Source organism: Callospermophilus lateralis, chromosome 2, assembly GCF_048772815.1.
Source record: "Callospermophilus lateralis isolate mCalLat2 chromosome 2, mCalLat2.hap1, whole genome shotgun sequence".
Lineage (NCBI taxonomy): Eukaryota > Metazoa > Chordata > Mammalia > Rodentia > Sciuridae > Callospermophilus > Callospermophilus lateralis.
In genome coordinates this window covers 84,748,572-84,771,090 of record NC_135306.1, presented here as the reverse complement: position 1 = coordinate 84,771,090, position 22,519 = coordinate 84,748,572, and positions in this window count along the sequence as shown.

Sequence of the window (22,519 nt, the reverse complement as noted above, 5' to 3'; positions counted from 1 at the left end):
TGGATTTTATAGTCTAGCTCAGGGAGCAAGCATTATTAAATAATCACAAAACTAAACATTTGTTGATATTACTAAAGTCAAACTGAACATGTGCCTTCACACTTAATGTGGCTTCTCAGCTCTAATGCAGTATTGATATTGCCTTGAATCCTCTTTTTATTCAATGAACGTCCAGGGTGAAGATTCTGGAGGAACAGTAGTGTCCTATGAAAAGAAGAGCAGGTCCAATTACAGACTTACATCTACAGGAAACCCAGTTATCAGCTTTTATAAGTACCTCCTTTTCCCCTATATAGACTGTAATCCATGTATATTATTCCTTTACACTCTGTTGTGTTACAGCTACACTAATCAGACCAGGTTATGTTACACTATGAAAACAAACACCCCTAAAATATCAGAGGCTGAGAACAACAAAGGTTTATTTCTCACTTAGGTTATACATACTTCTTGTGGAACACATTTTTCTATCTATCATCCTCACATAAGAACTCAACCTGCAAGAGACTTCATCTCAAAGATGAAAGAAGGGCAGAGGTGAGCTATTCAGACTTGGGTCCCTTGTCACCTTCACTCACAAGTCTCATATCTTCACCTAAACACAGAGAAGGACAGGAAATTTAACCTTTTGTGTTCCTGGGAAAAAAGGAGGAATTGGGTATCAGTGTGTAGCACCAATGACTACCTCAGTAGATTTCACAAACTCAAAGTCACTTGGAAAAAAAAAAAAAGGCTGATGGCAGCGCAAGATGGCCGAAGTCCCTTGGTTTTCCTTAGATGGCATCTGCAGTCAAATAATATCCTGCCTTTCTTTATGTTACACAGCAAATAACATTTAGGATAATTGGTATATATTTGGAAAATTAAAAACACGTATACTCAAAAGATCCTTCTACAGAAGAGAGCCATGAGACTTATATGTGATCAATATATATAATTTTTTTGAAGATATTAGGGGCTGGTGCCATTAAAGAATACCCATAGATGAAGAGGAAGAAGGAGCCGGTAAGTATTCCAACCTATAAGAGATGCACACATTGCAATCTGTATGAGAGGAAGTGATGGAAAGGTGCTGGTCAAAAGTCAATTCAAGTGCACCAAAAACCTAGGAATTAGACCAGAAACTTTGCATCTGTTAGAAGAAAACATAGGGTCAACATTCCAATATACAGGCATAGATAAGTACCAACTTCCTTAACAAGATTCCTAAAAGTTCAAAAACTAAAACCAAGAACCAATAAGGGATACTGGATCAAATTTAAAATTTTTGTTATGCCTATTCTATCATGATAAAAATTAAATGTATATTTCCGTATATATTGAATATATGTTAACCTAGCATACTTTTATTGTGTTTACCTCATATTGGAACTAGGCTATAAGTCAGACTCACTCATTATCCCTTCACATATTGAATGAGGGAGGGCTCTTTCCAACTTGGATAGGAAAGGTAACGAAATCAAGAAATAAGCTATAAATAAAATCATGACATTTGTTTTCAACCTGAATTAGGGGCTAGATTTCAAATTGCTTCTTATTTTATCTGAACAGGATCACATTCAGTAAGCAAGCATCTGTCTAAGTTTATGATCCCCCAAGGGCCAAGATATGCCTTTGCTTGTCTTTTTAGTCTTTTGTCTCCCAGTGCCTTGCCTATTAAAATACTGTTACATTACAGGGAAAGTTAGCTAGAGAAGTCTAACAGCAGTGTAAAAAACAGAGAAAGAGACTGAGATGGACAGAAAGAGAATTAGAGAACAAGCTAGAGTGTCTACTATCCAAAACTTTTCTGGAACCGCTAGAAATTAAAATGCTAAGGACCATATTAAAATGGAGTTAGGATTAAATTATATGGATTCTTCCAGACATTCAGACCAATTAGCTTTGTTCTGCTTCAGGGAGCTCTTACTCTTTGACTAATCTCCATTAAAAGAAGAAAACTTCCCATCTCCCACAAATACGTGGCTGTCTTTGGTCATCAGCCACTGCTAGAAGACTAGGCCAGACTGAAGGAGCCCAGGACGGAAGTCAACTTTTTGAGAAGAGGATCCAAGGCCAGATTTTGCCCTGATCTGATGCTACTTTAGCCTAAGCTCACAGCTGTCATTCAAATCCTAGAAATCAGCCACTGCTGGTCAATCATTGCCATGTTGTTTTAGCAATGTCAGAAAAGATTAGATTTTTTTTTTATTTTAATGAAAAAATTTTAGAAACTAGTACAAACTGTTATTCTTCAAATACCTAGCAACTAAAACAAACAGACTTTTATCCATGGTCCATGGGCCAATGAGGAAGTCTCAAGGAAACTAACCAATACACTGAATATAAAAAATGCCATTGAGCTGGGCGCAGTGGTGCATTCCTGCAATCCCAGTGGCTTGGGAGGCTGAGTCAGGAGGATCATGAGTTCAAAGCCAGCCTTAGCAATGGAAAGGCACTAAACAACTCAGTGAGAACCTGTTCCTAAATAAAATACAAAACAGGTCTGAGATGTGGCTCAGTGGCCAAGTGCCCCTGAGTTCAATCCTCAGTACCCCCACCCCACAAAATGCCATTGAAATAAAAATCAATTGCTATAAAAAATCAAAATTGATAAATTATAACTCATAAAGAGAGAGGACACAAATTACCAACATCAGGAATAAAACAGACCTACAGACCTTGCAGACATCAAAAGCATTATAAAAGAATACTTTGAATGTTTACACACACATATTTGACAACATGGACCAAGAAGCACAAACTACCATAGCTTCCCCAACATGAAATAGATAATTGTAACATCTGAATAACCTTATAAATATTAAAGAAAATTAATTTCTAACTATAAAATTCACATGAAAGAGGGGAGCTGGGAACGTAGTTCAGTGGCAGAGTGCTTGCCTAGCATGCACAAGGTCTTGGGTTCAATCCTCAGTACCACAAAACAAAAAGAAAAACTAAACTAAAATTCATTAAAAAAAAAAGAAAGAAAGAAATCTACAGACCCAGAAGACTTAATTGGAGAATTCTTCCAAAAGTTTAACATGAATTCTGCACATTTTCTTCCCTAAAATATAAGTAGAGGGTACTCTTCCCAATTTATTTTATGAAGCTAGTATTGACTAACCTGGTTAAAATAAATAAATTAATAAACACATAAACTAGATAAAGACTATGGATGATACCAAGAAAAAGGAATATAAACTCCAGGCCATAAATACTGGCTAAAACTTTCCAATAAATTAAGAAATAAAGGAAATAAAGGCATATGAAATTGTAAAACAAGACCTATAGACTGAATTAAGGAAGGATTTTCTCTTCTCTCTTCTCTCTTCTCTTTCTCTCTCTACCAGGGATTGAAGCCAGGGGCTCTTAACCACTGAGCCACATCCCCAGCCCTTTCTGATTTTGTGACAAGGTCTCTCTAAGTTACTTTGGGCCTGGCTAAGTTGCTGAGGCTGGCTTTGAACTTGGAATCCTCCTGCCTCAGCCTCCTGAGTCCCTAAGATTACAGGTATGTACAATCATGCCCAGCTAGAAAGGATTTTCTCAGAGGGTAAATTCAAGGTGTGAAATAGAAAAGCATGTTCAGTCAGTTGCCCAGCATTTGAGAGCAGCATGTTGGTAAAATTCTTTCTAGATACCCCAGATGTTCAGAAACGAAGGGCAGGCTGAATTGTGATGCTCTCAGAAGACTGTCTTCCCCACTCCAGGCCAATATACACCTTGCATTTTTGGTTTCACTCTCTCTAAGGACAGAATGAACCTTTCAGAGTCCCAATGTGATGCTGGTTTTCAGTATTTCTTCCCACTGGAACCTGCCCAAATTAGCCCTGGCCCAGAGTGTGCTGGGAATGAGAAGTCACACTCACTGAGACACGGGCTTTTGAGCCACACATACCTGTGTGCTTGTCTTCCCGTTCCACCTGTTAGTTGTGTGATCATGACCAAGCTGCTGATCCTTACTGAATTTTAACTTTTCATCTGCAAAGTGAAATATCTACTTACTATTTAGTACATTTCATGTGTATTAAACATTTTGTTTCATTTAATACATTTTAACTGAGCATCTAAAATGGTCCAAGAGGTGTTATAGGAATAGAGAAGTCCAATAAGCAGCACAAAGAAGAAAAGGGGAAGGAGGGAAAATGAATCTTCTTATGTAGTATTGAGGTATTCAGATGACAAATGAAACAAATATATTCAGTAGCACTTTTTAAAAAATATATTTATTTTTTAGTTTTAGATGGACACAATACCTTTATTTTATTTTTATGTGGTGCTGAGGATCTAACCCAGCGCCTCATGCATGATAGGCGAGCCTTCTACCTCTGAGCCACAACCCCAGGCCCCAATAACACTTTTGAAGGAGAAAAAAAAATCAGGAAAAAAGAAAAGACATTCTGAGGAATTGGGTAGGTGTTTGGTTTTTTGAAGCATTAAGTCCTCATTGAAAAGGTGACATTTAGAGCTGAGGTCATTATGAACTGAGAAAGCCATACAGTTTTTTGAAAATTTGCATGAGAAATAAAAGAAGAAGATCCAATGAGATAATGTCAGTAATGGGTATAACAGTCAATAAATATTAGTAAGAGAGATACTGAAAGAAAAAGAAATCACAGGCCCAGCAGAATACATTCTACTCATTATACTAAAAATGTAAGTGGCTTTCAGTGGAATACAAATAGTTAAAACTTAGCAGTTCCAGAACCTGCCTGACTGACATGTAAGGCTGTGTCCACAATTTACCTCCACTACTTAGCATCACGTGGGAGCTGGGTAAGAATGCAGATTCTCAGACCTGCAGAATCAGTCTCAGAAGGGTGGAGCCCAGGAGCACACATGCTCACTGGCTCTTTAGGGGATTCTGATCATCCCTAGATTTTGAGAACCACCTGCCCAAAGGGAACACAAGACATTTACTGTGTGGTTTTGAAGATGATGCTCAAGACAATGTCTACCTACCTCACCCTCCCATCTTATTTGTCAGGAGGGGACCCTGAGCGCAGAGAAGCAAATCCAAGTCCATTAACCCTCAGACTTTGTATTCTTAGCTGTGCTTTCATGTCTCATGCTTTTGCTGGCAGTGAATATAAAAATGCAGCAGAGGGGGGGTGTTCTATTTATCCTGGGGCTCCCTGAACCCCAAACCATGTCAGCAAGCGCCAGCATTCCTATGGAGACCACTAATGCTTCTCCTTTGTAGATTATGGGATACACATTTTTTTAAAAGAAAAAGCAAGCTCTGTAAAGGTCAACTTTTTGCTTATGATTTTTTCTTTTTAAACCAAAGAGAATGCAAACAAATTAGTCTTTCACCAGAGACTTCCAATTCCCTGCTAGAGCCTGGTGTCTGGGCTCCCATCACATCAGATGCTGGACCATGTGCTTCCAGAAACTCCTACACCCGAGCGGGTGCCCAGCCCCCCTCCTTGAAGGGCTATTCATTTTGTGCAGTGGAGGGGAGGGGACACAGTTCCCGGGGTTAAGAGCTGGCAGTGGGGCACACAGAAGCCCAGCTACCACCACCAGGGACGGTCATTCAGAGCTCCATGTGGGTCTCTTTTGTGCTGGTGGGTGAGGCTTCCCACCCTCGGTTCCGGTGACTTGGAATGCCAAGGGCCTAAACTTAATTAACTTCTCCGGGCCGGGACTTTTCCATCTGAGCCTGCATCCTGCTTCGTGGGGCGGCAGGACGCAAGGGGCTCCCTGCACAAACAGAAGGCCAGGGACCTTAGTGGGAGCATCGGCAAATACAACAGGGCCAGTGGCATCCTCATTAAACTCTGATTAGCAAGTGGACTTGATCCAGGCCAAATCAGAGCTGAATGAGATTTCTTTCTTTCTTCTTCTTTTTTTGCTGCCAGTTGATCAGATGTAGGCAATTAAGAACCCCCACACCTCCAGCCCTTGTATTTTTTTGAAGCAGGGAGCTCATACCAGTCCAGCCATAAAGACACTATTGTCCTAAGAACAATATTCCCCACTAATCTCACTTCTGGCAATTTACTTTTTCTTCCCAAGCAGATTTAGAAACTTAAAAAAAAAAAAAAATTCTTTGAAAGAGTGCGGGGAGGAATACTCCATGGTATCTAATCCTATCGCAAAGTGGGAGTTTTCTTGTTCCATTCAGCTTCTCTTTGAATGAGCACTGGATAAATAAACTTCTAGTGCATGGCCACATTGAGGCGGAGACCGTGAGGATCCAATTATGCATATGGGGGCGTGTGCTTTCTGGTTTGCAAATCAAACACAAAGAGGGCAGCACAAGTACTCCCTTATAATCAGTCCTCACTACAAATTTACAAAACTTCGAGGTGAGATCTGCTTTTGTTAAGTGTGTAAAAGCAATTATTACCTTTTCAAAATTTTCTGGCACTAATTAGGCTCCGGAATCCAGTCCAACCTGGTCCAGGCTGGAAGGAGTCCTCACCTCTTTGGCGTGTCCTGTGTGGGTGAGGTGAAGGGGTATCCTCAAGTGCGCCAGGCTTCCTGAGAACTCAAAGTTTTTCAGCCTGAGGGCCATGAAGTCTAACATGCACACACCGAGGAGCTGCTTTGTTTTTGCCTTTAAAGAAAAAGATAAAAGACAGAGGGAGAAAGAGAAAAGCAAAGGTGAGGCCAAAAGAAAAGGCAGAAGCTTGAGATGGAGGGGGAAATAAGTTAAAAGAAATGAGAGAGAAAAACAGTGAGGATTACCTAATATGGAGAGAAAAAGAATTTCTTCACCCGCTATTGTTACTGTATTAGCACTTTCATATTCATTTGCAGGATTCATGTTAATGAGTCCAGTGCCTCTAGACCCCCAGGCCTCAATGCACTTGGGTTGTTGCAGTGCATGAAAAGGCTGAGTCTCTCTGAAAAGAAAAACTAAAGGGGAAAGAAAGCAAGAGACTTGAAAAATAGTGAACCAAAAAGCTACACCTTTCCCCGTGACCCAGAGGTCACCCAATTTGGCAGATGAGAGAGACCCAGGGAAAGAAAGCTCTGACAGACCCTCTGTGGAAGCTGGACCAAGAATTCTGCTCCTTAATCTGTAACAAAGATGGCAAGATCCACATCCTGGCAGGTTGAGGTCACTATCCCCTGTGTCTTTCATAAGGACAAACTAGTTGAGGATGATGGCCAGGTGCAGTGGCATACCCCTGTAATCCTGGCTACTTGGCAGACCAAGGCAGGAAGATTGTAAGTTCAAGGTCAGCCTGGGAGATGCTCTCAAAATAAAAACTAAAAAGGGCTGAGGGTATAGCTCAGTGGTAGAACACCCCTGGGTTTAATCCCCAGCACCAGAAGAAAAGGAAGAAGAATTAGGATGAGTTATGTACTCAGAGGTGAGGGTGGAGTTCACTGTAGAGATCTGGCAAGGAACTAAATTGGAAGTCTGGAGTACAGGACTTCAATAAGAAGTATCCATGTCACTTCAGGAAGCCGGCAGAGAAATAAGCAAGGAGACCTGCCTTACTACTGTCCTGGGTAACTAAAGACTAGAGGAGGAAGTTCCAATGTTATTAAGAAACCAAGATGTGGAACTTTTATCTCCTCTTATCTGCAAACTACATCTTTTCTCTTCAGATGCATCATTCTCCTCCAAGAGGAAGGTAAAGAACCTGTCCCTTTTGTGATGTAGGGTTTAGAGTCAGACTTAGATTCAGACCCTGGCCCAGCTACTCACCAACTGGGTGATGCTAGTAAAATTCCTTAAAGTCTACAAACCTTAGTTTTTCTCATCTGTTAAATGAACTCCCTCATTGAGAGGATTAAATTGAATAATGTATATAAATCACTTAATATAAACATGTTATACTCAAATAACCTTTATGAGAAATTAGTCTAATAAAATTAATGATATCTTATTATGATGTTTAGGAGACTAAGCTAAAAAGGGAAGCGTGCACTATTTCCAAAAAGAATAGCAGCATAATGAATTGACAAAATGTAGATATTAGACTTAAATAAAGATAGATACATATGAAAACATTGCTATAAATCACAAATATGATACATATTAACTGAGTGACAGTAACAGGGCTTCCATCTGGTGTCTGCTGACTATCAACTGTTTGATAGGAGCTGTAAATGTGAATGAGCCCCATATCCAAAGAACTTGCTATTTGGGGTTGACATAAGCAACATAGCTACCCAACGAGGCAGAATGTGGTAAGAGGCAAAGAAGTTGAACAAAGAAACGCAGGAGAGAATTGAGGAAGGAGAGATTAGTTCCAGATAGGAGGATTAGGAGAGGCTTTAGGTTGGAGCTGGCATTAAACCAAGACTTGAAGCTAGGTAGAAATAAGAAGAAAGGGCATTCTGAGAGGAGGGAACAGCGTGAATGCAGGAAATGCAAGGTATGCCTGAGAAATGGTGAGTGGTACTGCCTGCCAGGAGCAAGGCTGTATAGATGAGTCAGATCATAGAAGAGCTCATTTGCTATGAAAGTCAGACCTTTATTTTGTCAGCAGTGAATAGAGCGGAACTGTGCTTGACGGATACCCCTCCAGGAGCACATGTGTGGGTAGGAAGTAGGAAGATACCAAAAAGCAGGCACCAGAAGAGTCCTTTGCAGCAAATGGAAGGACAACAGCCTAAAGCAAAGTCCAGGGAATGCCCATGAGGTTATGGATATGGATGCATTGAGGAACTGTCAAGGAAACTGGCATTGTGTTGAATGTGGGGTGGGGTGGGAAGGCCACGCTGGGTATCTGCATGTTGGCAATTACAGTATCCCAGTACTCTTAGACTGTAAAGACTGAGAAAGAAAGAGAATTGTAAATGGCAATATATTTGATTTAGGACAGTATAATAAAATGACAGCATTTTAGCCAGTCACTTGTTTGCCTGGCTTTGAATCTCAGAAGAGAAATTAAGCCTAGAGGCCTACCTGGAGAACTGGGATATTTGGAGTCAAGTCAGGAAAACAAAAATCCATCCAAGGTTTCTCATGCAAAGGGAATGTAATGCAGAGAATTAACACAAATATTATGGAAGAACTCAGAAGCCAACGACATAACAATATTTTTATCCTGAAGATGAGGCGAAGAGAGGTGAGGGACATACACAAGAAATCACAGTTTCTGGGAGAAATGAGGTAAGAATCCAGTTGTGCATGCCCCCAGCCCAGTTTTTCTTCTGATAGAATTTCCCAAGAAAGGAAAGTGAAGTTAGGCAGGCAAAACCAGTGTATTAATTGAGATTTTTGTAGTTGTTTTTCCTCAAGAGTAATTTTTACTACAGAGATATTCATTTAGAAAGGAGAAAAATATAGCAAATTTTTAAATACTTTTCTGTGTACAGTAGTTCCCCTGTTCCCCTTTATCCATGGGAGATATGTTCCAAGGCCCCCAGGGGATACCTAAAAACACCCATGTCACCAAACCCTGTATAAACTATTTTTCCTATACCTTCCCATGATAAACTTTAATGTATAAATTAGGCACAATAAGAGATTAATGACAAAACTAATAACAGTTATAGTAATTAAAACAATATAGTATAATAAAAGTTACTTAAAATTTATGAATTATTTATTTCTGGAATTTACCATTTAATATTTTTAGGCCATAGTTGTCATGAATAACTGGAACTTTAGAAAGCAAAATTGAAGATAAAGAGGACCACTGTCACCCTAGGGATCAGGTGGACCTGTGTGTGTGTGTGTGTGTGTGTGTGTGTGTGTGTGTACACCAGAGCCTACAGCTATCATAAAATGAAAAATCCGATGAGTGAGTGAGTATCATTGTCCCAAGAATTGGCTGGGCTGCTGGTTTTCTCCTGGCTACATATATTTTCTGCTCAAAAGCAAGCCTTTCACTCTGGAGATCCCAAATCTACAGTGGCCAGAGTACTGATTTTCTATCCTTTCCAAATATGCCATGTTAAGGGAAGGATTTTTGTGTGTCAATTATTAAAAAAAAAAAAAAAAAAAAACTGAAAGGTTCTTTTACCAGCATTTCTCCAGAATGGAAGTATGAGCCCAAGAGATCCTCAGAGTTAATTAACTGCCCTCACCTCCCTCCCTCTTGTTTGCCCAGCTCATTCAAACACATAAATGCCACTACAAACAACCACTAAATCTACAGAGGCTTGTTCTAGCTGTCAAACACAGCCGTAAAAATAATATGCCCTCCAGCATGGGAGGAGAAAGCAAAGACAGCAAAGTACTCACTAATTTTCAACAATCCCTCCTTAGAGACATAATCTTCAAATAAATATTTAACTTGCTCTGTCTTCGGTCTTAGGTTATTTACAAATCAGGCTTTAAAGGCATTTAAAATGATCCTTCTCCCAGCTATTTGCACACCTATAAAGTTGCCTAGGAGTAGGAATGAGCCCTCCTAGAGGCTGAGAGGCTGACCTCCTGTGGTACCATACATGGCCTGCCTACAGAAAACAGCAAAAGAAGTAGGCTCCTAGGGCATCTAGAAGGCTGTGCATCTGTCAGATTTGTTGCCTTCTGTCATTGGGAACTAAGAGCACAGCAAGCCTGCCACCCACAGAACTCTATGTGATTGCCACACCTTGCCATCTTAGGCTGTTTTCTGTTGCTATAACAGAACATCTAAGACTGAGTAATTTATAAAGAAAACACGTTTTTTTGGCTTCATAGTCCTGGAGGGCCAAGAGTCAGCATCAGCACTGCTTGGCTTCTGATGAGGACCCCTTGCTGCTCCATGTATGGCAGAAAAACAACAGGGGAAGCAGGCACATGTAGAATAGAGGAAAATAAGCCACTCTCCCACAATAGTTAGCCTCTTCCCAAGAGAAAAGTATTAATCTATTAGTGCAGGTAGATCCATCATGGCCCAAATTCATCCTAAGAGCCCCATCACCTCCTAACACCATTACATTGGGGACTAAGCCACGTGATTTTTTTTGGTGGGGGGGGGGTGTGTGGATAAACTATTTTCAAATCACAGCAAAATGAGAGACAGAATTTCAATCCCACATTTAGAACACTTGGATTAAGAGAAGGAATAAAAGGAAATTCTAACTCCTGGACTCTGGAGATGGAAAGAAACAGGGAAGGGAACTCACTGTGAGAAAGAAGTATAGTCAGTGGTTCACAGAAAACTAAAAATGTGGGACTGGAGTTGTAACTCAGTGGTAGAGTGCTTGCTTAGCATGTGTGGGGAACTGGGTTTGATTCTCAGCAGTGCCTATAAATAAATAAAATAAAGGTCCATCGACAACTAAAAAAATATTAAAAAAAAAAAAAACTAAAAATGTGTCCAAGTTTGGCAATGGAGGTAAAGAAGGGCAATGTAGAATGTAGGGCAATGGCAAAGTTAACATGAAGGCACTCATGTCTTCAGATACCCTTTTTCCAAAAATATTTAAACTCTCAAGAGGTTAATAGTTGATCCAAGAAACAAAACAAAAAAAAAAAGAGATTATGACCCAGTAAGCATGAAAAATGTGTATTCTTCCTTTTGGAAACATGTGATCAGGATCAGCTAACTTTTTCTCTAAAGAGACAAAGAGTAAATATTTTCTACTTTGCAGACCACGTGGTCTGTGTTAGAGCTACTTATATTTACCATTGCAGCAGGAAAGCAGCTCTGAAGAATATGGAAATAAGTGGAAGTGGCTGTTTCAAATAAAACTTTATTTATAAAAGCAGAAGATCTGACATATGGACCAACATTTGTTGACCCCCTTCACTAGAATGTTAACAGTTTTAAGAAGTCCTGCATTAAGTAAATCTTGAAATTTATCCAATACAAATTTTTGCTCAATTGACAAATTGTCAATTGCCAAAACACTTTTTTATTTGCACATAATCTATTGACATCATGTTCTGAACTAGTGTGCCAGAGGATAATTTGGAAATATCCTGGGGAATATTCTGGGTATACAAAAACAAAACAAAATAAAAACATACTTGCAAAATGTTGCAATGAATGCCTTGGTAATCTAGATATCTAATGATGCAGCAAAAGCTCTGGTTCTTTGAGAAAAAAAAAATCATCCTCCAATTCTGGGTGGGCAGAAAATGAGCAGCTTGGGGCTGGGATTGTGGCTCAGCGGTAGAGCGCTGACCTAGCATGGGCGGGATACAGGTTCGATTCTCAGCACCACATAAAAATAAAGGCATTGTGTTGTGTCCATCTACAAAAAAAAAAAAAAAAAGATATTTCTCTCTCTCTCTCTCTCTCAAAAAAAAAAGAAAGAAAATGAGCAGCTCTAGAAATAAGGCAACAAACAAATCATTCGTTTGTCCAGTGTATATACACTATATATGCTACCCACCAGTTAATTACTTAGTAGCCTACTCACTTTACTAGATTAACTGTCACAGTATTGCAGTGCTTGTGTTCAAGTAACTCTATTTTACTTAGTAATGGCACCAAAGTACAAGAATAGTGATACAAATGAGGCAACAGTGTATAACCCATGGAAAGAGAGATCAACTCTGGCACTGTGGAGCATATAAGAGAAAACATAGTACATGCAGCTATACATGGATTTTGGTTCTATCAGTGGTTTTGGGTATCCACGGGGGTCTTGAATATCTCTTCTGTACGTAAGGGGGGACTATAACTATGCACATACATGTGCATATATATGCATACATGTTACACATGAACATACATTCATACATATTAATTACAATATGTGCTCCCAGATTATAGTTATGTTCTCATTTAACCCTCAAAACAACCCTGTGAGATAAGCATGGCAGAAATTTCTCACATTATACAGAGGAAGAAGAGTAAAGTCAATAAGACAAATGAGGTCATGGCGAGCCAGTGAGCCCCAGAGCAGGACCTGGTCACAGATCAGAAACATCACCTTTCCTTACCTGCTGCCTCTGATAACAAGAGTGGAGAAAAACAGCCTCTTGGGTCCAAGTGCATCCCTTTGTACATTGTATATATCCACACCACATCCACACATCTAGCATGAGATCTTGTCTCCTCCTCCTCATGCTTTCCAAGAGTAGGAAGAAAGAAACCAGAATACAGAGATGGCTGAGCTGAGGGCAGGAGGTCAGTTCTTAGGTTAAAAGCCATGTGAGGCATAGCCGAGCAGATGATATTAATCAAGTTGCTTCCTGTGGTTCTTTATCAGTGCCTAATATCCCCTCCTGACATCAGATCTAGCCATTTAAAACTGTGAAGTCAGGGAGCTGACACCATGTCTTTAAAAATGGAACACATACACACAAACACACATACAAATTTTGAAAACTGTGAGAGAATTGAGGCGATGACTTGCCTACTAAGACAAAACATCTTTGGCTTCCCGAATATCTAGGTAGTCTCAAAAGATGTTGTACTGAGATACTAGACCTTCACTCCGTTCTTTCTGTGCATATGGCAGGAGGAAAGTCCTGGAGGTCAGATGAGGAGAGTGCTGGATGCAGTGCTAAGCGAAACAGTAGGAGGCGGCTCTGTAGGGGCCACAGCAGGTAACCAGAAGCGGGTTCTCATATTCCAAAGCAACCTGATTCCCACCCTTCTCACATCAATGCCAGCCACGTTAGTATATCCTGGTAGAAAACTATTCCAAATTACTGCAAAGTGAAAGGATCAATGTCCTTACTAAAATCTGGAGGCATCTGCAACATTGAAAGTATCTGATATGTCCAATTTCTATCATTTTTTCTAAAATGATTGGTTTTGCTCATTTTACTTTTCTTCTAAAAGCATTACTCTTTTTTTTAAAGAAATCTTATTATTCTACCCCCAGATGCCATTAAAAAATAATATCACAAACTGGGTGGCTTAAATAACCAAATTTATTTTCTCGCAGTGTTGGAGGCTGGAAGATCAAGGTGTGAAAAGGGTTGATGTCTGGTGAGAGCCCTCTTTCTGGCTTGCAGATATTTGTCTTCCCAGTGTACTTCATCTGGCCTCTCTGCTTTGCTCTTATAAGAAAAAGAAATCTCTTCAACTTCTCATAAGAACACTAATCCCATCACGAGGGCCCTACCCTTACATCCTCATCTAAATCTAAATATCTTCCAAAGCATTTTTCCCTGATACCATCACATTGGGAGATACAGCTTCAACATATGAAGCTTGGTGGACAAAAATATTCAGTCCATAACAGAAATTGCCACACTTATGACATCAAGAAAAGAACATTATTTTTTAAAATGCTTCATGATTTTTGCTCCAAGTATGTGATGAAAGCAAATTTATATAAAGTGTATACCTTGAGGAAAAGAAAAAGAAAGGATATTCAAAACACAGATGAATGAAGGCTTAATATTAGTATTCTTCTCTGCAGCATCCCAGAGGATTTTAAAGACCACCATATCTTATAGATCCCTGTATTGTATCTCCTCCGAGTATTTTGAAGCCCAGCAGCCAACACTGAGAACTAACACCATCACCCCCTTGTGGACTTTGGGTATCCTTCTAACAGTTGATCACTAACAAACAAGATCATCACCAGGACAAAAGAGAAAATGAAATAAGACTGGAAATACAGAATGACAGTGGATACCTTGAGCTAGTAACTGCATGGAAGCCACAGCACAGGCTATGATCTTCCTCATATGTTCTTGATGTTCCTTGTCATGTACTGTTATGAGCTCAAAAATGTTCCATCAAAATGTTACACTGAAGTCCTAACCACAATACCTCAGAGTGTGACTGCATTTGGAGATAGGACCTTTCAGTAGGCAATCAAGTTAGGGTGGACCCTAATTCAATGTGACTTCTGCCCTTATAAGAAAATTTTAAATTTTTTTCTTACATTTTTGTTGGTGCATTATAATCATACATAATAATGGGATTCATTATTACAATTTGGATATGCACATAACAGTACATTATAATTTGGTCAGTTTTATTCCCCATTACCTCCCCTTTCTTCCCCTATCTCCCCATGGCTCCCTACCTCTCTTTACTAGTCTCCCCTCTGTCTCATGAGATTCTCCCCCCCCTCTTCTTTCTCTTTTTTTCCTCTGTCTTTCACATACAATAGAAAACATGCATTAGATATACAAAAGAAACATGCGGAATGCTCACAAATAGAGGAACTACCATATAAGAATATAGGAAGAAGGCGGTCACTTATAAACCATGGAGAGACAGCTCAGGAGAACCTAGCCCTGCTAACACCTTGATCTTGAATTTATAGCTTCCAGAATTGTGAGAAAAAGAAATTCAGATGGTGTAAGTCTCTAGTCTATGATATTTTGTATGGCAACCTTAGCACAAAAATGCATACCCCATTAATCCTATAAGTGGAACAAGGGAAGCATTTGGCCTTGGAATGAGAAGGTTTGGAGTTCAAGTTGGGCTTTGCCATAAGTCAATTATGTTCCCAGAAAAGTGTAGGTTTCAAGATATCACTTTGTGATTGTGAGGTTTCCTTCTGACATTCTATATGGCTCTACCACCTTTTCATTACAAAGCAGACACCCAGACCTCAAGGCCTTCATTCAGTGGCACCACATAGTTTCTGGTGCTTGAGATATGGTGGGACTGAGGGAGAATCTGCATTCTCTAGTAGCAGGAATTAATGAGTTGTGTGGAACAGTGATGTGGGTTTTGTCATTCTCTCTAATTGGTTCTTCTTGAGGGCAGGGATGCTTTTTGCCTGGAAACCTTTGTGATTCTGAAGGCTCAGGTATTCAGCCCACCCCTACACCCCCTCTTCTCACACACACCTCTCCCCCAGGGCTTGCACTGGCTTGGATTACAGCCAAACTCCCACCCAACTCCCAATTAAATACATCGTGCAAGGTCTGTGCCTGATGGAGAAAGCCCTCGCTTGCCAAGGGGCTTAAATCACTTGACATGTGCATGCCAATTTTCCCCTCCATATCACTTTTACTGATTAGCCTTTTCTTTGTCCTTTTTAAAGAAAATGACTGCTGCTCATTATTTTTAAAGAAGCCTTGATGGGATTTGGCTCAGATACAAAACAATATTTCAACCAAAGGCAAAGAACATGGATTGTTCCAAAGGATAAAAGGCAGAGCCACCTAAGACCACCTAAGTAAGGTTAACTAATAATCCTCAATGTGCCCAGTATCAATGCATGTGTCTCAGCTCATCTCCACGTAACAGCCACAAGTGGGCACATGAATTCAAAGTTCCCTAATTGTCAGAGAAGCCACTGCTTTCTTATGGTCTTGTCTTTTCTTGTTTGCTAATTAACATCACAACCTAAGTATGTCCCACGCCTAAAAGGAAAAAAACCAACAGTAACACTGCAAAGTGATTGTTAAATCACATCTTCCTAAACCTCAGTTTTTCAACCAAAATGTCCTTGAACAATAGGAGATCAGAAATAACCAGGAAAAAAAAAAGAGCTTCTAAATAATAAGAAAACTTCCAAACTTCTAAGCAGCCTTGAGTCTCTAAGTTACTCCTGTTTCAACCTTGAAACTTGGTCATTGTATTTAAACCTCTCCCAGATCAATAATAAAGAGCATTCTCAAAGGTCATCATAAGAAGAAAGTATCTCATCTTCCGTGTAGTTTGAAAACTTTTCAGAACCAAGGGCCCTCCCACACCAGGCTCCATTCTCTTCAAACCCCTATGTGACCTCAGGCTCCCCTTTCATGGAACCCACCAGTCTGAGGCTCTGCCCATGGCAAATTAGCTGGGGCCTCGGGCTCTACCTCCAGGAGCTGGCCAGTTGTTGTTTAAAAAACTGCTCAGAATACAATCACAAAAAGAGTAGAAAAAATAGCTAGAATAGAAAATAAATATTAATCTCCAAAAGCAGACAATCCCAGTGTTACTTTTTTAAATTAAGTGCTCTAGTTCAAATGTGGTTTGTCCCCTCCAAAACTCATACTGAAATTTGATTCCCAACAAAATGGTGTTGAGATATAAGACCTTTAAGAGGTGTTTGGGTCTTGAGGGCTTCACCTTCATAGAAGAATTAGTACCTTTCTCTTGGGAGTAAGTTTTGTCTTTCAGAGGAATGGATTAATTACCACAAGAACAGGTTGTTGTAAAGCAAGGCCACCCCTTGTGTTGTTTTGTCTCTTTTATATGTACTTACCTGACCTGCCACCTTCCTGCCATGAAATGAAGCAGCATGAGATTCTGCTAGAAGCTGGCACCATGTCCTTAGTTTTCCCAGCCTCCAGAACCATGAGCCAAAGTTACCCAGACTCTTGTATTCTGTTATAGCAACAGGAAAAGAATTAGACACAACTTTGTACAATCTGAGGCAGAGAGTGATGACTCCAATAGTTTTAAGAACTCTAATACTGATCAGATGTGGATTAAATGGTGAAGGGCATGGAAATGCCTGGTAGCAGGATATATATCCAGGCCACAGAGGAAAGGGTTATGACCAGACTCAGTCAGACAAGACTCTGGCCATTCCTAGAGGAGACATCCCTGTTTCCAAGGTACCACCTCCCAGCGTCACACATGTAGAGGATGAGCCATTCTCTAGGTTTGAGTTTCACTTCACTCCAGGAGATTACTAGGGAGTCCTACACCAACTCCCACCCTGATTAAGAATACAGTAAATCATCATTACCTTCACTAGCCAAGAATTTATCCTAGGCTCCTGGGTGGATTATAATCAGATCCATATCATTATATAAATAAATAGAGAAGACCTCCTCCTCAGTTACAACTCTCTCTACAAATAACATGTTCTGCAGAGATCTAGAAATAAACAGCAAAATGTTTTAAATTTAGTTTCAATGAGGTGACAGGAAAACATCTGAGATAGAGGAAGAAAAACAGTAACTGGAGACAAACCAGTTTAAGAAATGAGGGTTTCATTAAGCAGAGAACCTAGTGTCTCTTAATAGTATTCTTTTTCTTTATTGCTTTTAAGTAGCACTGACTTACCGAGAGAAAAACTGAGTGCCCTCCCAAGAAGTTTTGAAATGAATCTGTGTTAGTTAGCTTTTCATCAGGTCCGAAATACCTGACAAGAACAACATAGAGGAGAAAATGTTTATTTGGGGCTTATGGTTTCAGAGCTTTAGCCCATGGTCAGCCAACTTCACAGCTCTGAAGCAAGGCAGAACATCATGGCAGAGAGTGTGGTAGGGGAGAGCTTCTCAGCTCGTTTTATGTCAATACTTGTCATGGCAGCCAGGAAACAGAGAGATGAGCGAGGAGCCAGGGACAATATTTAGTCCCCAAGGGTACCTACTTCCTCCAGCTCCAGCCCATCTGCCTACAGTAACCACCCATTCAAATATTAATCAAATAAATTAACTCATTGATGAGGTCATTGCCTAAAAGCCCCAACTTTGAACCTTGCTGCACTGGAGACCATGCTTCAAAACCATGAGCATTTGGGGGAACATTTCCAAATCCAAACTGTAACAGAATCCCATTTACCTGGGCATTTATTTGTGCTTGCTAGATTCCATGTGTGCAAACGGGAGGGGAAGACAGATGATGTTCTTTTGATTGTTTTTATTTTTGCTCCCAAACTTCTTAGACACATTTCTGAGTTCACTTCTATTGTCATGTAGCATTTATTTATGGGAACACACTCTGAGAAATGCATTGTTAGTTCATTTCATCATTATGTGAACACCAGAAAACATACCTTCACAAATCTAGATGATATAGGCAATCATCGATGTAACCTCTTGATGCAATCTAAAGATGTGGTAAACATGAGCTGTTTGAGACTTCTGCCAGTGTAACACTGCGTACTGTTTTACAGTCAACATTTTTGTTTTATAAGTAGAAGGAATACACTCTAACAGAACAATAAAAAGTACAGTGCAAACACATAAACCAGTAACATAGTTCTTTATCATCATTATCAAGTATATGTACTGTACACAACTGAATGAACTATACCGCACAGTAGGTTTGTTTACACCAGCATCACCATCACCATGAACACATGAGTAATGTGTTGTGTTATGACATCATGAAGGTGACAGCATTACCAGGCGATAGGAGTTTTTTAGCTTCATTGTAATCCTATGGGACCACCACAATGGATGTGATCTGTCATGAACTGAAATACTGTTATGTGGTATCTGACTGCATTTTTCGTCCACAACTTTTCTCAGATTTTTGTCTCCATGGTTTTTATTACTACTTTCCTATAAATACAGAACAACTCATTCACCTAATTGATCCTTCCTCCCAGACTTCTTGATAGGTGGATTGACAAAGAATAAATTATAAAATTCTAAAGACTTGTAACATTCCCTGTGGCCTAGTGGTTAGGATTTGGCACCGCAGCCTGAGTTTGATTTCTGGTCAGGGAAGCTTTTCTCCTTGCTGGGTGCTATGGGAGGCTGTTCAAGGCCAGCCTCAGTAATTTAGTAACCCTAAGCAACATGGCAAGATCCTGTCTCAAAAAAAGGACTGGGGATGTAGCTCAGTAATATAGCACCCTGGATTCAATCCCTGGTACAAAAAAAAAAAAAATAGTGAAAGTCTAGGATTTCCTGGAAATAAAATCTGTGACCTTTCCCACTTAAAGGCAACGAGGGACAAGAAGACTGGTCAACAAGATGCTAATAGTTCTTTGTGTTTCAAAAAACATGCAGAACTCTTAAATATTACGTTTGTCAGTTTTGTGCCTCTGTAACCAAAATTTCTGACAAGAACAACTTAGAGGAGAGAAAATTTTGGCTTACATACCAAAAGTTTAGTCCATGTTTGGCTGAGTCTCTTCCTCTCCTCTGGCCACACCCCACCTGCCTACAGTCAGTCCATTCAAACTAGGATGGATTGATTAGGTTACAGCTCTCATAATGCAATTATTTTACCTCTGAATACTCATGCATTAAAACAGAAGCTTTTGGGGGATACCTTATACCCAAACTACAACAAATACTACTCTAGAATTTAGTCTATCTCTTAACATCATAATATTATACATTATAAATTAATCTGAGTCGACCAACTCATAAACAGAAAACATCATTAGGTCAACTTACTTTAAATACACTTAAATTAGCCTAAAGAGGAATTCAATCTCAGTCATTACTCTGTCCTCCTTAGAGGCACAATTGTCTAAATGGCTCCTATGTGTAAAAAGTGTGAAAGGGGAACTAGCATCATCCCTCAGCATTCATGTAGGGTTGTTCCAGGATCTCCTCTGATACCAAAATCCATGGATGTTCAAATCCCTGTTATAAAATTACATCATTTCACATAACATACACAGATACTCCTGAGTACTTTAAAATCACCTCTAGATTGTTTACAATACTAATACAACATAAATTTTATGTCAATACTTGTTATGCTGTATTGTTTAGGGAATAGAGACAAGAAAAAAAGGCTGTATATGTTTAGTACAGAGGCAAGTTTTTTAATCCTTGATTAGTCAAATCCATAGAACCTGTGGATGCCAAGGAAAAGTTGTATTCTAATAATATATTGCCAAATAACAAACTATTCCAAAAGGTAGTGGCCTAAGACATAATAGACTCATACAATTCCATTTATATGAAATTTCTAGGAAAAGAGGAACTGTAGAGTCAAAATGCAGATCTGAAGTTTCACAGGGTTGTGGTTTGTAGAGTAAATTCATTACAAAATCACAATGAAATTTTTGGCTCGTAGGCATTTCCTAAAATTGACTAAGGGAACAACTTTGTATATCCATTAAAACATGTTAAATGTACACTTTAAATAGTATATAGTTTTTATACTATAAAAGTGTACATTATTTTATTGTACACTTTTACAGTATAAAAACTATACTCAATAAAATTAGTTTTTAAAAGAATCTTAAAGGCACAAAACAACAACCATCTTAGTCCATTCGTGAGTCCTGTGGCTAGAAATTTAATCAGAGCACCATAGGCATGGACTGTCCCTGCTCCACAATGTTCAGGGGCTGGGAATGGACGCTGGAATCATCTGGAGCCTGCTCACTTGCATGTCCAGCAAGTGAGCTGAATGGCTGAAAAGTTGAGCCCAGCCAATGCATGCTGTTGACACATGGCCTGTCTACAAAGTTTGGATCTTTTACAGGCAAGCAGCTAGGTTCTGGGATAGAGCATCTCTTAAAGACATGTCCAGAGGAAGAGCATGCAAAGACTAAAGCAGAAACTGCAAGAATTCTTTTAGTTACAAAGGAGATTAAAAATAGATCTCAGTCTTTGGTGGTGTGGGGCAGGGTCACCTCAGAGCACAGTGGTGGAAAGGGAGATGCTACGAACACCATTTTTGGAAAATGGAATCTGTTTCAGGACCCTATTCTTCAGAGTGCTTATGCTCCCTTGGTCTTCTCACCATCCCACCCTGAAGCCTTCTCATAGGTGGGCATGCTTTTCTTTCTAGAAGGTAACAGAGATCATTTATAAAGAAAAATTCTGACACTGGGTCCTGCCCTCCTCAGAGATTTGCTGATCATTGGAGACACCTCAGAAAATGTCTTCAATGTGCTTTACTTTTCATAAAATACAAAGAGAAGTTGCTCTCAGGCAGTGTTATTTTTTTTTTGGGGGGGGGGGTAACATTCAGAGTATTTTTTTTCTTTTTATTTCATTTATTATCCCCTGAGACTGGAAATTTTAGGATCTTTATTTCATCTATGCCATTAGAAATATTTACATTGATATTGGTTGTAAACATTTCTCCATTTGTCATGTTGGCATTTGACAGATCTTTAAATCTAAAGACATAAGTCTTTCAGTTATGAAAAAAAAGTCTTATTTTAATTCTTTAACTTTTCTCTGACCTATTTTCTCTGTATTAGCTCTCTCTTATAAACAGTAGATATTGAACTTCCTAGGTTGTTCTTTTAATTGATTTGTTCTTATATTCTTCTTTCTTAATTTTGGGCCCATTTAAAAAAATTTTTAATTTGTATATTAAAAATTATATATGACATATACAATTATATATGACAACAGAATATATAACAACAGAATGCATTACAATTCATATTACACATATAAAGCATAATTTTTCATATCTCTAATTATACATAAAGTAGAGTCACATCCTTTATGTCTTCGTACATGTACTTAGGGTAGTGATGACCATCGCATTCCACTGTCTTTCATGCAATATTATTTATTTGGGGTTCTATAAAATCTCTAAAGCTGGGGGGAAAGAGAGAGAGAAAGCAAACTCACTATCTTCTTTAAATTGGACAAGGAAAAAGACAGAACAATACGCACAACAATTTCCTTATAAATCATCCTGCCACAGTTCCTAAATACTAGCATCCAAGAATGCATGCACATGCACAAGAAAGAGGGAAAAGCAGAGAGAGAGACCTGTAAAAGGCTCTGTAGTAACTTACATGCATTTTTCAAATAATAGAGTCCAACTTAGAACCAGAATGTAATAAGTAATGAGGAAAGAAGAAAGAGGTTTCATATACAGATTTAATTTTTTGAAAGTTAAGGCCATATTTCATATCTGTGGAAAATAGGACTCAAATTTTTTAAAACCACAAACAACCTTTAGTGACAGCTCAGAGATCATCTTTTAAGCAAACGCACTATCTTATCTTTTTACATCTCAACAGATTCTTTAAATGACCAGAATAAAATTTGATGTACTCTAGGCAAAGTTTAAGAAAAGACAGAGAAACAAAATTTTATTGAGCACTTAACTACAGCACGCAAGAAGCTTTCCATTCCTTATATAGATGAATCTTC